Raw genomic sequence first — 11,439 nt, forward strand, 5'->3', positions numbered from 1 at the left:
AGCAAAGGGCAGGTGAGTATACATCATTGAACAGGAAGGACAGCTGGCTTCAGCTCCTCCCATGCTCACGTGTCTTCCCACGCCATCTGCCTCAGAGGTTCTGGGACAGCCTTCTAGTCTTTCTGCTAAACATTTGCATCCATACTCACATGCACGTATGTTTTAATATGGATACTGCCTTACGCACATGCACACCATTCTAAGATCTGCTCTCAATATTGTGTCTCAATACAAGAACATAACTCTTAAAGTCCGGAGAATGAAGAGGAAGTTCTAGTTTGCCAACTTCCCAGCACTGAAGGTTGATGCTGTTCCTGGTCTGTGCATCTGGAGCAATGCTGCAATGCCCATTCTCTAGACATGCATCCTCGTGGTCCTGTGCGAGGGTTTCTGCACAATGCTCCATAAACTGCTGAAGAAAATGAGGCAAATTGTCTTCTGTGTGCAACAGTGATCCTCAATCTATGGGAAGTGACTCCTATGGAGGCCAAATGACCCTTTCACAGGAGTTGCCCAAGATTATCAGATAACACAGATATTTACATTTTGATTTATAACAAGAGCAAAATTACAGCTATGAAGTAGAAAAAAATAATAATTTTATGGATTAGGGTCACCACAACATGAGGAACTGTATTAAAGGGTTGTAGCATTGGGAAGGTTGTAGCAATAGGAGGCTCTTATAGCATTGAGAGCCACTGGTATAGAGCCTCCTAGCTATGTCTAAGAGAATTTATGGCCTGTCCTCACCCTGCCATGGTGCTCCAAGACTTCTTAATTGCTAGCAGGTAGCTAAGGCACCCTCTCCCTCTTCCCACTAACACCCCTGCTTTCTCCTGCTTTGTCTACCCCAACCGCCTACCCAGACTCCTGCACCGTCATTGTCCTAACCAAAGAAATAGACAATGTGGTGCATCACAAAAAGAGCGTCTCCCTGTAATTTTGTCCTGAGAGGATCGATTCCTTGCCCCTGCCTGCTGCTAGGCAGATCTGCCAACACCAACCCAGATAGAGCCATCCAAGAACTTGCTGGTTGAACGATCAGTGTCTCAGCAGCCTCCGCATTTGAGTTTAGATAGAATTCCTCGGTAATATATTCCTGCCCCTGAGTTATTATTATCCCCATTGTACAACTGAACAATGGAAATTGGAGTTGTAGGGGTGAGCAATGCACCCACAGACCCAGAGCTCCAGCCTGCAGGCTCTGCTTTTGGGCTTGGGTCCTCCCTGCTAGAGCCACAAGCAAAGTGCAGGCTCCTCTTTTAGCCTGTCCTGTCCTCCTTTGCCATGTTCTGGGGAAAGTTTCTCCTTTAGAGCTGAGCCCATGAGAACTTGCTCACACAGTTCCCAGGAAGAGACCACCATTGACCTCATAGAAGGGTCTGTGCAAATAAAGCAGATTGAACACCCTGGAACTGGGATATTTTTGCTTTGGAGGCAGGTGGCTGAGGCAGAGTAATCCCTAAAATAGAGGAATGTGTAAAACACCCGCTTCAGATTCTCTCTGCAGGAAGTGAGAGACTGGCTCACCTCTGCAGCCCCAGCCACCAGCCCTAACTAGGTCTTTCTTGGGAACTCAGAGTGTGAGCTCTTCCCCCATGAAGATCTTAAACTTTAAGTCATAAGAAGATTCCTCCAAATTCCAGAAGGGACTACACTGCAGCGTCCTGCCCACATAAGAAAAAAAAAACACAGGTACAAAGCCAGGGCAGTGTAGCCACGGGGGTTGAGGGGAGACCCCAAAACCTCAAATCAGAGAACAAAATCCTAGGAGAGTTTAGTCCAGATGTTGGCCATAACTAAACATTGTCATTACTGAAAATGGGTTGGATAGGAGATGTCAGGGCCAGAAGGTGGACAGCTCCAGCTGGTGAGTTTGTCTGTAGAGAGACTGCCCTGGTCTCTTAACAAATCTGTGAGCTTAACTAAGACTCTGCTGTCCCCAAAGGAGCCTGCGAGTGACATGCTCTGGGTGGTGGTGCATAGTACACTGTTTTGGATAAACCAGCTCTGGAAGACCTTATAGGGCCAATTGGGGCAACTGGAGAAGTGTCTTGGAGTTGGATGCCTAGAGTGTCCCAGTATGACAGAAAAGTGGAGACTGTGGGCTGGAAATAAAAACAGATTATAAAACATTATGTACAGAGTGATCTCATTTGGGTGAAATGAAAATGGAAGGAGCCATGCCAAGGTGTTAAAAGTGGAAGTCTCTGGAAGGCAGGGATGAGGGAACCTTCCTCTTTATCATCACCTGCCTGTGTCCTCCATCTTCTCCCTATGGACATGCAGAGCTCCAGGAACAATGAGAGACTATTTAAAAATTAAAAAGCCCATTCGTTTGGGCAATGTCAGTAAGTGAACGTGGCAGAACAAGGTTACCAACCTCAGGCGAGCGTTCCCACAGGCTAGTTAGAAAGCAGCCAGGCAGGAGAGGAGACTGGGGAAGAGGCTTTACAAACAAGGGAATGCAAATGGCCAGCATACTTGAAAAAAAAAAACGCTCAGCCTCATTAGTAATCAACAATATTCGAAGTAGACCAAAATAAATGTCCACCCATCTGATCAACGTGCACTGAACAGAGGAGACCCTAGGTCTGAACTAAGATGTGAAGAGCTGCCAGAGGGTATGGCCACTCCCTCGATTGTGGAGATTATTAGACTTTACATGATGTCTGCACACCTCAATTCTATTTCTGAGATTCTTTCTGAAAAGAAAGAAAAAACAACAATAACGACAGTTAAAAACAACAACAACCACCACCACAACAACCCAGAATGAAGCAAAATCCAGCTAGGGGTGGGTGTGTGACTCAGCAAGGGAACATTTGCCTGACATATATGACTCTGGGTTTGATCATCAGCATTGGAAAGAGAATGTCCCTATCTGGTGGAAAATATGAGGTGTATTGCATTATTTATCATTCTGAAAGGCTATGACTCCGCATTGCATGTAGCACCTGGAGATCTGTCACTTGACAGCCCTTAGACTGACATCTCGCAGAAGTTGAGATGAGTATGGGCTGATCTGGTTTGATCACCGAGAAATGTTGTCAGCAGTATGAGCCCAACTGGGGGAGAAAAAAATGGGCAGGAAGAAGTCTGAGGAAAAGACAATGAAGAAACCCAGGGATGGCTACAGCATTCTGCTGAGGTGCTGGGATGACAGGTGGACATGGCCTTCTGTGTTTCCATCTATCCAGATGCTGGTGGAAGTCTAGTCAGGGAAAGCAATACAACTGCAGGAATCCAAGATGAACGAAGCCAGGGGCAAACAGCAGCGACCATCAGCTGGTCAGTTCTCGTGCACATCCAGAAGCTGGTCAGGAGGCCTCCTTCCCCAGGGGAAAAAAAAAAACCAGAAGCAAAGGGAAGTGAGGCCAGTTCAGTAGAAGGACCCAGGCTGGAAGGGGTGACCATAGCAGAGGAATAGTGTCACAGCCAATCATTGACAACATGTCAGGATTTGGAATGACCAAGGGTGTGAGGGTATCTCCAGAGAGGCTTAATGAAGGAGAGAAATACTATCCTGAATATGGGTAGCAACATTCCATGGGGGGCTGGCCTCAGACTGAATAAAAGGAGAAATGAGAAAGAGAATTGAGAACCTGCATCTCACACTCTACTTCCTGGCTGTGGCCACAATGTGACCAGCTGTCCCATGCGCCTGACCCTACAGAGCTATTCTTGCCAACACCCCCCACCCCCAATGGACTGGACATTCACATGGTGAGCCCACACAAGCTGTTCTATCCTTGGGTCACTTTTCTAAGATACTTGGTCACAGCATCACTGGAGAAGTGGCCTCAGGGAGGTGGATAGCTCCTAGCTGTCTGACTGCCAGAAGCAAAACCGTCCAGGGAAAGGGCTGCAAAGGGGACTCTTGGCATTTCTCAGCATCCTGAGCTTCCACAGAAGCAAGACAGTTCAGAAGGCAGCCTAAGTGACCAGACTGTGTCACACTGGGCAGTGCTGTTCCCAAGTCCCTCCCTAGTTCCATCTCCCCAATATCCTCCAGTTCTGCGACTTTCAGCTTGTGTGGTTTTGGGCAAGGGGTTTCAACTGAGCTATGTTGTTTGCACACAACAGAAGTTAGGCACCATGTTTATCCCCCAGGGTTTTTTATGACAAATTACAACCATGGGCCTTGAACGATTAGAGTGTTGGTGTCTCTTAGCTCTGGAAGCTACATGCTAATAACATTCAGAGGTTTGGCCTGGCTGTGCTTCCTCTGAAGGCTCAGAGGCATATCCTTCCCTCTCTGTTTCCTAGTTTCCTGTGGTTTCTGGCAATCCTTAGTGCTCTTTGGCTTGTGGCAATGTCACTTCCTCTCACCACTCATGCATGCTCTCTCTTGACATGACCCTCTTCTTTCTGTGAGTCTCTATCAAAATTTCCCTCTCCCTACAAGGGCACCGGGCTCTAGATTAGCCACCTAACCCAATAAAACCCCATATTAACTAATTAATTCCGTCTGCAGAGACCTTGTTCTCAAATATGGTCACATTCTGAGGTTCCAAGTAAAGATGAAATGGAGGGATGGGGGCTTTTCAACCCGGAGCAGTTGGAACAATAACTACATCTGTATCACATGGTTGCTTTAGAAAATGGGTTATTCTATGCCACCCACTTAGGACAGATCTCTACATATAGAAAGCACCATCCAAGCAGTGCCGATGACTTCTCTCCAGCTGCAGCCTGGGCTACCATATGGAACTTTCCTCACCTCAAAGATGCAGACCAAATAGTCCAGCCACAGGCAGCACCGGCCCAGTTTTGCCGCCATTCACCCAGCTGCCCAGCTTCTCCTCCTTTATTGTTGGATTAGAGTGGACAAGGGAAAGCTGACCCCCAGGAAGCCTCTTGGTCCTCAAGCCTGCATCTGAATCTCCTCTCCTCTATGGGAGGATGTACCACAGCATCTAAGGACATCTGTTTGCTCCTTTAAAAGAATCTTTATGTGTGTGAATATATGGTATATGTGTTATTCACGTGCATGTATAATGTATATATGTATGCGCATATGTGTGTCAGGACGTATGCGTGGAGGTCAGAGGGCACCTTGGGCTTCAATCCTAGCCTTCCACCTTGTTTGAGATAAGGACTCCTTGTTGCTCGCCCCTGTGCATACCAGACTAGCTGGCTGTAGAGCTTCTGGGGATGTTCTTGTCCGTTTCTCATCTCATTACAGGAGCACATGTCTGTACCCAGCTCTCAGGAGGTTCTGGGAAATCAAGCTGAGGTTCCCACACTATCACAGCACTGTACCCACTGAGCCCTCTCTCCCTGGGCCCCTCTTTGCTTCTCAAAAATGCTGTTGATTCCCTACTGAGCCTTCAGGAAATCTGAACATTCAAAAAGTCTTGGTCTATCTAGAGACTGCCATATCCAGGGATCCATCCCATAATTAGCCTCCAAACGATGACACCATTGCATACACTAGCAAGCGTTTGCTGAAAGGACCCTGATATAGCTGTCTTTTGTGAGATTAGGCCCGGGCCTAGCAAACACATAAGTGGATGCTCACAGTCAGCTATTGGATGGATCACAGGGCCCCCAATGGAGGAGCTAGAGAAAGTATCCAAGGAGCTAAAGAGATCTGCAACCCTGTAGGTGCAACAACATTATAAACTAACCAGTACCCCGGAGCTCTTGACTCTAGCTGCATATGTATCAAAAGATGGCCTAGTCGGCCATCACTGGAAAGAGAGGCCCATTGGACACGCAAACTTTATATGCCCCAGTACAGGGGAACGCCAGGGCCAAAAAGTGGGAATGGGTGGGTAGGGGTATGGGGGGAGGGTATGGGGGACTTTTGGGATAGCGTTGGAAATGTAATTGAAGAAAATACGTAATAAAAGAATATTTAAAAAAAGTCTTGGTCTAGCTGCTTCTAACATAATTTTGGACAAAAATAACCTACAATCTTGATTTTTTTTCTCCCTCAGCCTTTTGACGGGCTCACAACCATTGCATTCGTCCACCACACATGCATGAAGCATAAAAATGACAAATTAGAAGGGATTTCTGAGTTGTTCTCCGACAGATGTCACAGCATAAAGTGGTGGCGTTCCGTGGGTCAGGCATGAACACCTGATCCCAGCTTGCCAAGAGCATCCTTAGGATTTGTTCATCAGTGGTAGGATCCCTTTGCAAGTAAACCAACAAGAAATGAGGGGGTCACCGTCTTGGTGACCATGTTGTCTACCAGACAAATAGAACCAGCAGAGAGAGGGAGAGAAAAGTAGAACACTGCAAGAAGCAGAATGGGTGTGTAAAAAGAGGGTGGAATTCTAGTCCTGCTCCCAGATATCAGCACGAACAGACACTGCTTGTGGAGACAGTTGCTGCCTGACTCAAGGTGATCCATAACATCCCCCATCTCCTTCAAAGCAATCTCCTCTTCTGTATGACCTAGTTTTAAAAATTGCGTTATAAAGACAAATACTCTTGCTAAGATACCTGGTTCTATGCCAATATAGTCCTTAGGTATAGCCTCTGACCTTTTGGAGTAGATCTGGGGGGTGGGGTGGAGCAAGGAGAAAATTGAACAACTAATTCTAACGGTGGCAAGAGTCAGAGAGAGAGAGAGAGAGAGAGAGAGAGAGAGAGAGAAAGAGAGAGAGAGGGAGAGAGAGAGACAAAGACAGAGATACAGAGACATAGACAGAGACACACAAGACAGAGACAGAGACAAACCGATGTATTAGCATGCGCTCTGTTTCCTAGAAGGAAGAAAACAAAGGTATGTGTTTATTATTAAATGCAGACAGTGTCCCACACACCCCAGATGAGTATTCAGGATTAGCTGAACCATTCTCACAGACAGAGGTGAGCAAGCAGAGCAGGCTTGTTTCTTGGGCATTGGTGAGTGGCAGGTGTTCTCTGAATCTAGACCTCTGGCTGGTAAGACTTTTCTAACCATATTCCATAAGGAAAAGGGTTAAATTGGGGAGATATTAGGAGGCATCTTCATATTGGAGAGGGATTCATGCCTGTGTGGCACTGCCATGTAATGACTGATGTGTTGGGCACACGGCTGCTCGCTGACCTGACACATTCCATTCCCAGGGGGCAGACAAGCTTCTGTTGGTGACATTCATTTGCAGACAGAAACACCAATCACCTTCCTGGGGCCTTTTAAACCCTTCCTATGGATGTCTTTTGCTTATACCTGCACCTGAAGCAGGACTGAGGCTGGGGACATAGCTCACTTAGGCAAATGCTCACTGCAGAAGCACAGGACTTGAGTTTTTGAACCTTATGATGAACAGGGACAAAGAATGAGATACAATTGTTTCTTTGAAAATGGGAGCAAAATGGAAATCTCTCCACTGTCACATGATATGGCACAAGAAGCTCTGGCCAGTAGAATAGACAAGGAAACAAAACTATTGTTTTGGTTTAATTTGCAGACAGCAGGATTATGTATACACAAAAACTGAGAAATTCAGGAAAACAGCCTAAACTCAATCACACGAGAATTCAGTGACAGCCCACCTCCCTCCTCCAACACAAACCAGCTGTATTTGTGTACTCTGGCAGTGAACAAATCAAGAACAAATTTACAAGACAATGACACAAATGATAGCATTCAAGCATAAAATGTGCAGAGATTAAAAAGGAAACACAAGACAGAAAATGGGTGTTTCTGAGAAGGAGCTGAAGGAACGCTAACCAACAGGATTCCCTGGTCAGAGAGAGACTGGAGGACTCAATGTCTTAAGAACACCTCAAATTAATCTATGGAAAAATGTTATCCAGTTAAAATTCCAGGAAATTTATAAGATGTATGGGAAAACTGAAAGAATAATGAAAAAAAGAATAAAATGGAATTTTTATATCATGATATTGGAATTTAGAAGTCTTAAGAAAGATTATTAAAGTGACTTTTATGACGTACCATGAAGGAACATAACCAAGAGTCCATACACTGGTGTCAAGACACACCAAGAAACAGAATAGAACAAAGGATAGAGCAAATGGGAAGTACTTGGTGGTTTAACAAAGCCCCCAGAGCAACTTCGTGTAGGACGCAAAGCAGGTTCAATCCAAGCTGCTTGGTAGCGATGTGGAGTGTCAAGCAATAAGCCACTCTCAACCCTACCTTAGACCTTACATAGGATTAATGTGAGCGAGTCCTTTGCCTAGGTATAAAAGTTAAAGACACAAAGTTTCTAGAAGGAAACAAACTGTTTCCAGCTTATTTTGGTGTGGGAAAATGCTTCAGAAAACTCAGATCAGTAATCACAAAAATAGGAGAGGTTCAACTTCATGAATATTAATAAGTTTGACCTCCTGAATACATGCATACATACATACATACATACATACATACATACATACATATATACATACATACATACATGCATACATACATACATACATACATACATACAGGCAAAGCACTAATACACATGAAATAAACTAAGTCTAAAACATTTTTTAAAGGAATAGAGGGCGGGGTAAGAGATGGCTCAGTGGATAAAGGCGATGGCTGCACATACCCGTAAGTCTGAGTCCAACACTGGAATCTACGTAGAGGAAAAGAGAATGGAATCAAAAAGGTTGTCCTCTGACCTCTACATGCATGCGTTGGCATGTATGCCTCACCAATCATGTGCATGCACACACAAAATAATAATCATTTAAAAATATCTTTTAAAGTAGACAATCTATAGGTTAGACAAGTATTTAGAACTCATATCTAATAAATGTTTTGAATACAAATATAGCTTAAAATTCTTATAATTCAGTAGGGGAAAAAGGCAGCCTGATTTACTGTAGGTTGCATAGTAAAATTGCACTGACAGTTTAAATTGGCATTTTTAATTGAAAATGTTATTTTAATACATTATATCCTGATTATGGTTTCTCCTCCTGCAACTTCTATTTACGTGCACTACACCACAGGCCCTCACTTTAACTGTGTCCATTCAGTCTTCTTCTTTTTTTTTAAAATTTCACTTTATGATATATTTTATTTATATTTGATATTTTATACCCATTACTCAAATTACAGAAAGTTGCACTACAGCTCGAAGTTTTCAATATTTTTCCTTGATAATATACAAAAATTTATCATTTTGAAATGCAGAACTGTTTAAGTATAAACATATATATATATATGTATTTATATATATACATATATACATATATATATATACATACTTTTTTTCCTTTTTCTTCTTTTTCTTTTTTTATTGGATATTTTCTTTATTTACATTTCAAATGTTGTCCCCGTTCCTGGTTTCCCCTCCAAAAACCCCCCTATCCCATTCCCCCCTCCCCCTGCTCACCAACCCACCCACTCCTGCTTCTCTGTCCTGGCATTCCCCTACACTGTGACATGGAGCCTTCACAGGACCAAGGGCCTCTCCTCCCACTAGTATCCAACAAGGCCCATCCTCTTCTACAATTGTGGCTGGAGCCATCGGCCTCTCCGTGTGTACTCTTTGGTTGGTGGTTTAGTCCCTGGGAGCTCTGGGGGTTCTGGTTGGTTCATACTATTGTTCCTCCTATGGGTTGCAAACCCCTTCAGCTCCTTGTGTCCTTTCTCTAGCTCCTCCACTGGGGACCCTGTGCTCAGTCCAATGCTTGGTTGCAAGCATCCACCTCCGTATTTGTCAGGCACTGGCAGAGCCTCTTAGGAGACAGCTATATCAGTCTCCTGTCATCCAGTCTTTTAAAATACCACCAGTTGTGCCTAACAGAAGCACAAAACCAGGGTCTTCCTACTAGCCTTTGCTCTGCAATAGGTCATCAGATGGACAGCAAGGTTTTGAGTAGCATGACTTCTTTCCTAATGCCTTCTCAGGTTTACTGTGATTTCTTTTCTCCAGTCTTCTCTGCTATCTCTAGATAGAATTCTTCTCACACATCAAAGTCCTACCTTTGCTTCCAACATCATTTTTAATGCCATCCCTTTCTGAAACCATCATTTTCTCCTACCAAGTGTAGGTCTTTGCCCCACTTTCATTCAATTTTATAAATAGGTATGGAAGAGGGAATGGAGATATGACCTGTGATTGGTTCCCAACAACCATTTGTAACTCCAGTTCCAGAGAATCTGGCATCTTCTTCTAACCTGTATAAATACCTGCATACAAGAAGCATAAACACACACACACCTTTTTTTAAAAAATGGAACTTCACATGCCTCTGTATTTTAGCAAATTTAGCACCATAATATGTGCCTTGATGGTCATTCTAGTCTATTAGTTTCTGAAGACTTAAGAGTACGTATTTCCATATATGTATTTCCAAACCAACTGGGACTATCAGTATATAGTGTTGGTAACAGTGAGAAAAATGTAGCCTTATTAAAGAATATTATGCTACTGCCTATTTTAAAAGAAAAAAAAAAGAAGGCCTTATTTCCTTGGTGTCTTCCATTCCCTCTGGCTCTTACACTCCTTCTGTCTGCAAGGTCCCTGATCCCCGAGGGGAGGGAATTAATGGAGACATCCCTTTTAGGACTGAGTACTACAAGGTCTCTCACTCTGCACACTGTTCAGCTGTGGGTCTCTGCATCTGTTCCCATCTTACTGCAGAAGGAAGCTTCTCTGGGGATGGCTGAATGCGACACTTACCTATACATGCAGCAGAATGTTGTTAAGAGTCATTTTATTTCTGTGTTCTTTTAGTAGAAGAGTAGTATTTGGGTTGCCACCAGATCCATGGCCTATTTAGCCTCGGGTTCTTGGCCACCTGAGCAGTGTCAGGTTCCATCTCATGGAATAGGCCATGCGTTTAATCAGATACTGGTTGGTTACTCCCACAAGCTAGGTGCCACTATTTTCCTAGTGCTCCTTGCAGGCAGGTCACCATGGCAGGTATAGAGTTTGCAGCTGGGCTGGCATTTATCTTTCTCCTTTGGTAGCAAGCAGAGTGTCTTTTAGTACCATGAACACTAGTCAGTAGGGCTGAAGACTGTAGGTAGGAATCAGCTCGACTGGTTTAAATCTACCACAAAAAAATGTCCATAGTAGCTTTTATTCAGAATAGTTACAAATTGAATCTGTGTGGAAAATTATGTCAACCTGACACAAGCAAGAGTTATCTGAAAGGAGGGAACCTCAATCGAGATAAGTGCCTCCATAAGATCCCGCTGTATGGCAGTTTCTTAATGAGTAATTGATGAAGGAGGGCCCTGGGCTTGCAGTCCTGGGTTCTATAGAAAAGCAGGCTGAGCAAGCCATGGGGAGCAAACCAGTAAGCAGCCCCCCTCCATGGCCTCTGCATCATCTCCTGCTCCCAGGCTCAGTGCTGAGTTCCTGTCCTGACTCCCTTTGATGATGAACAGTTCTATAGAAGTGTAAGCCAGATAAACTGTTTTCTCCTCAGCTTGCTTTCGATCGTGGTGTAATAGTAAACCTAAAACAAGAATGTGATGCAGATGTCTATCAAGATGATGGTGGCTAAAACCCCATAGGTATGTAC

Source organism: Mus caroli, chromosome 7 (genome assembly GCF_900094665.2).
Source record: "Mus caroli chromosome 7, CAROLI_EIJ_v1.1, whole genome shotgun sequence".
In the NCBI taxonomy this organism is placed as follows: domain Eukaryota; kingdom Metazoa; phylum Chordata; class Mammalia; order Rodentia; family Muridae; genus Mus; species Mus caroli.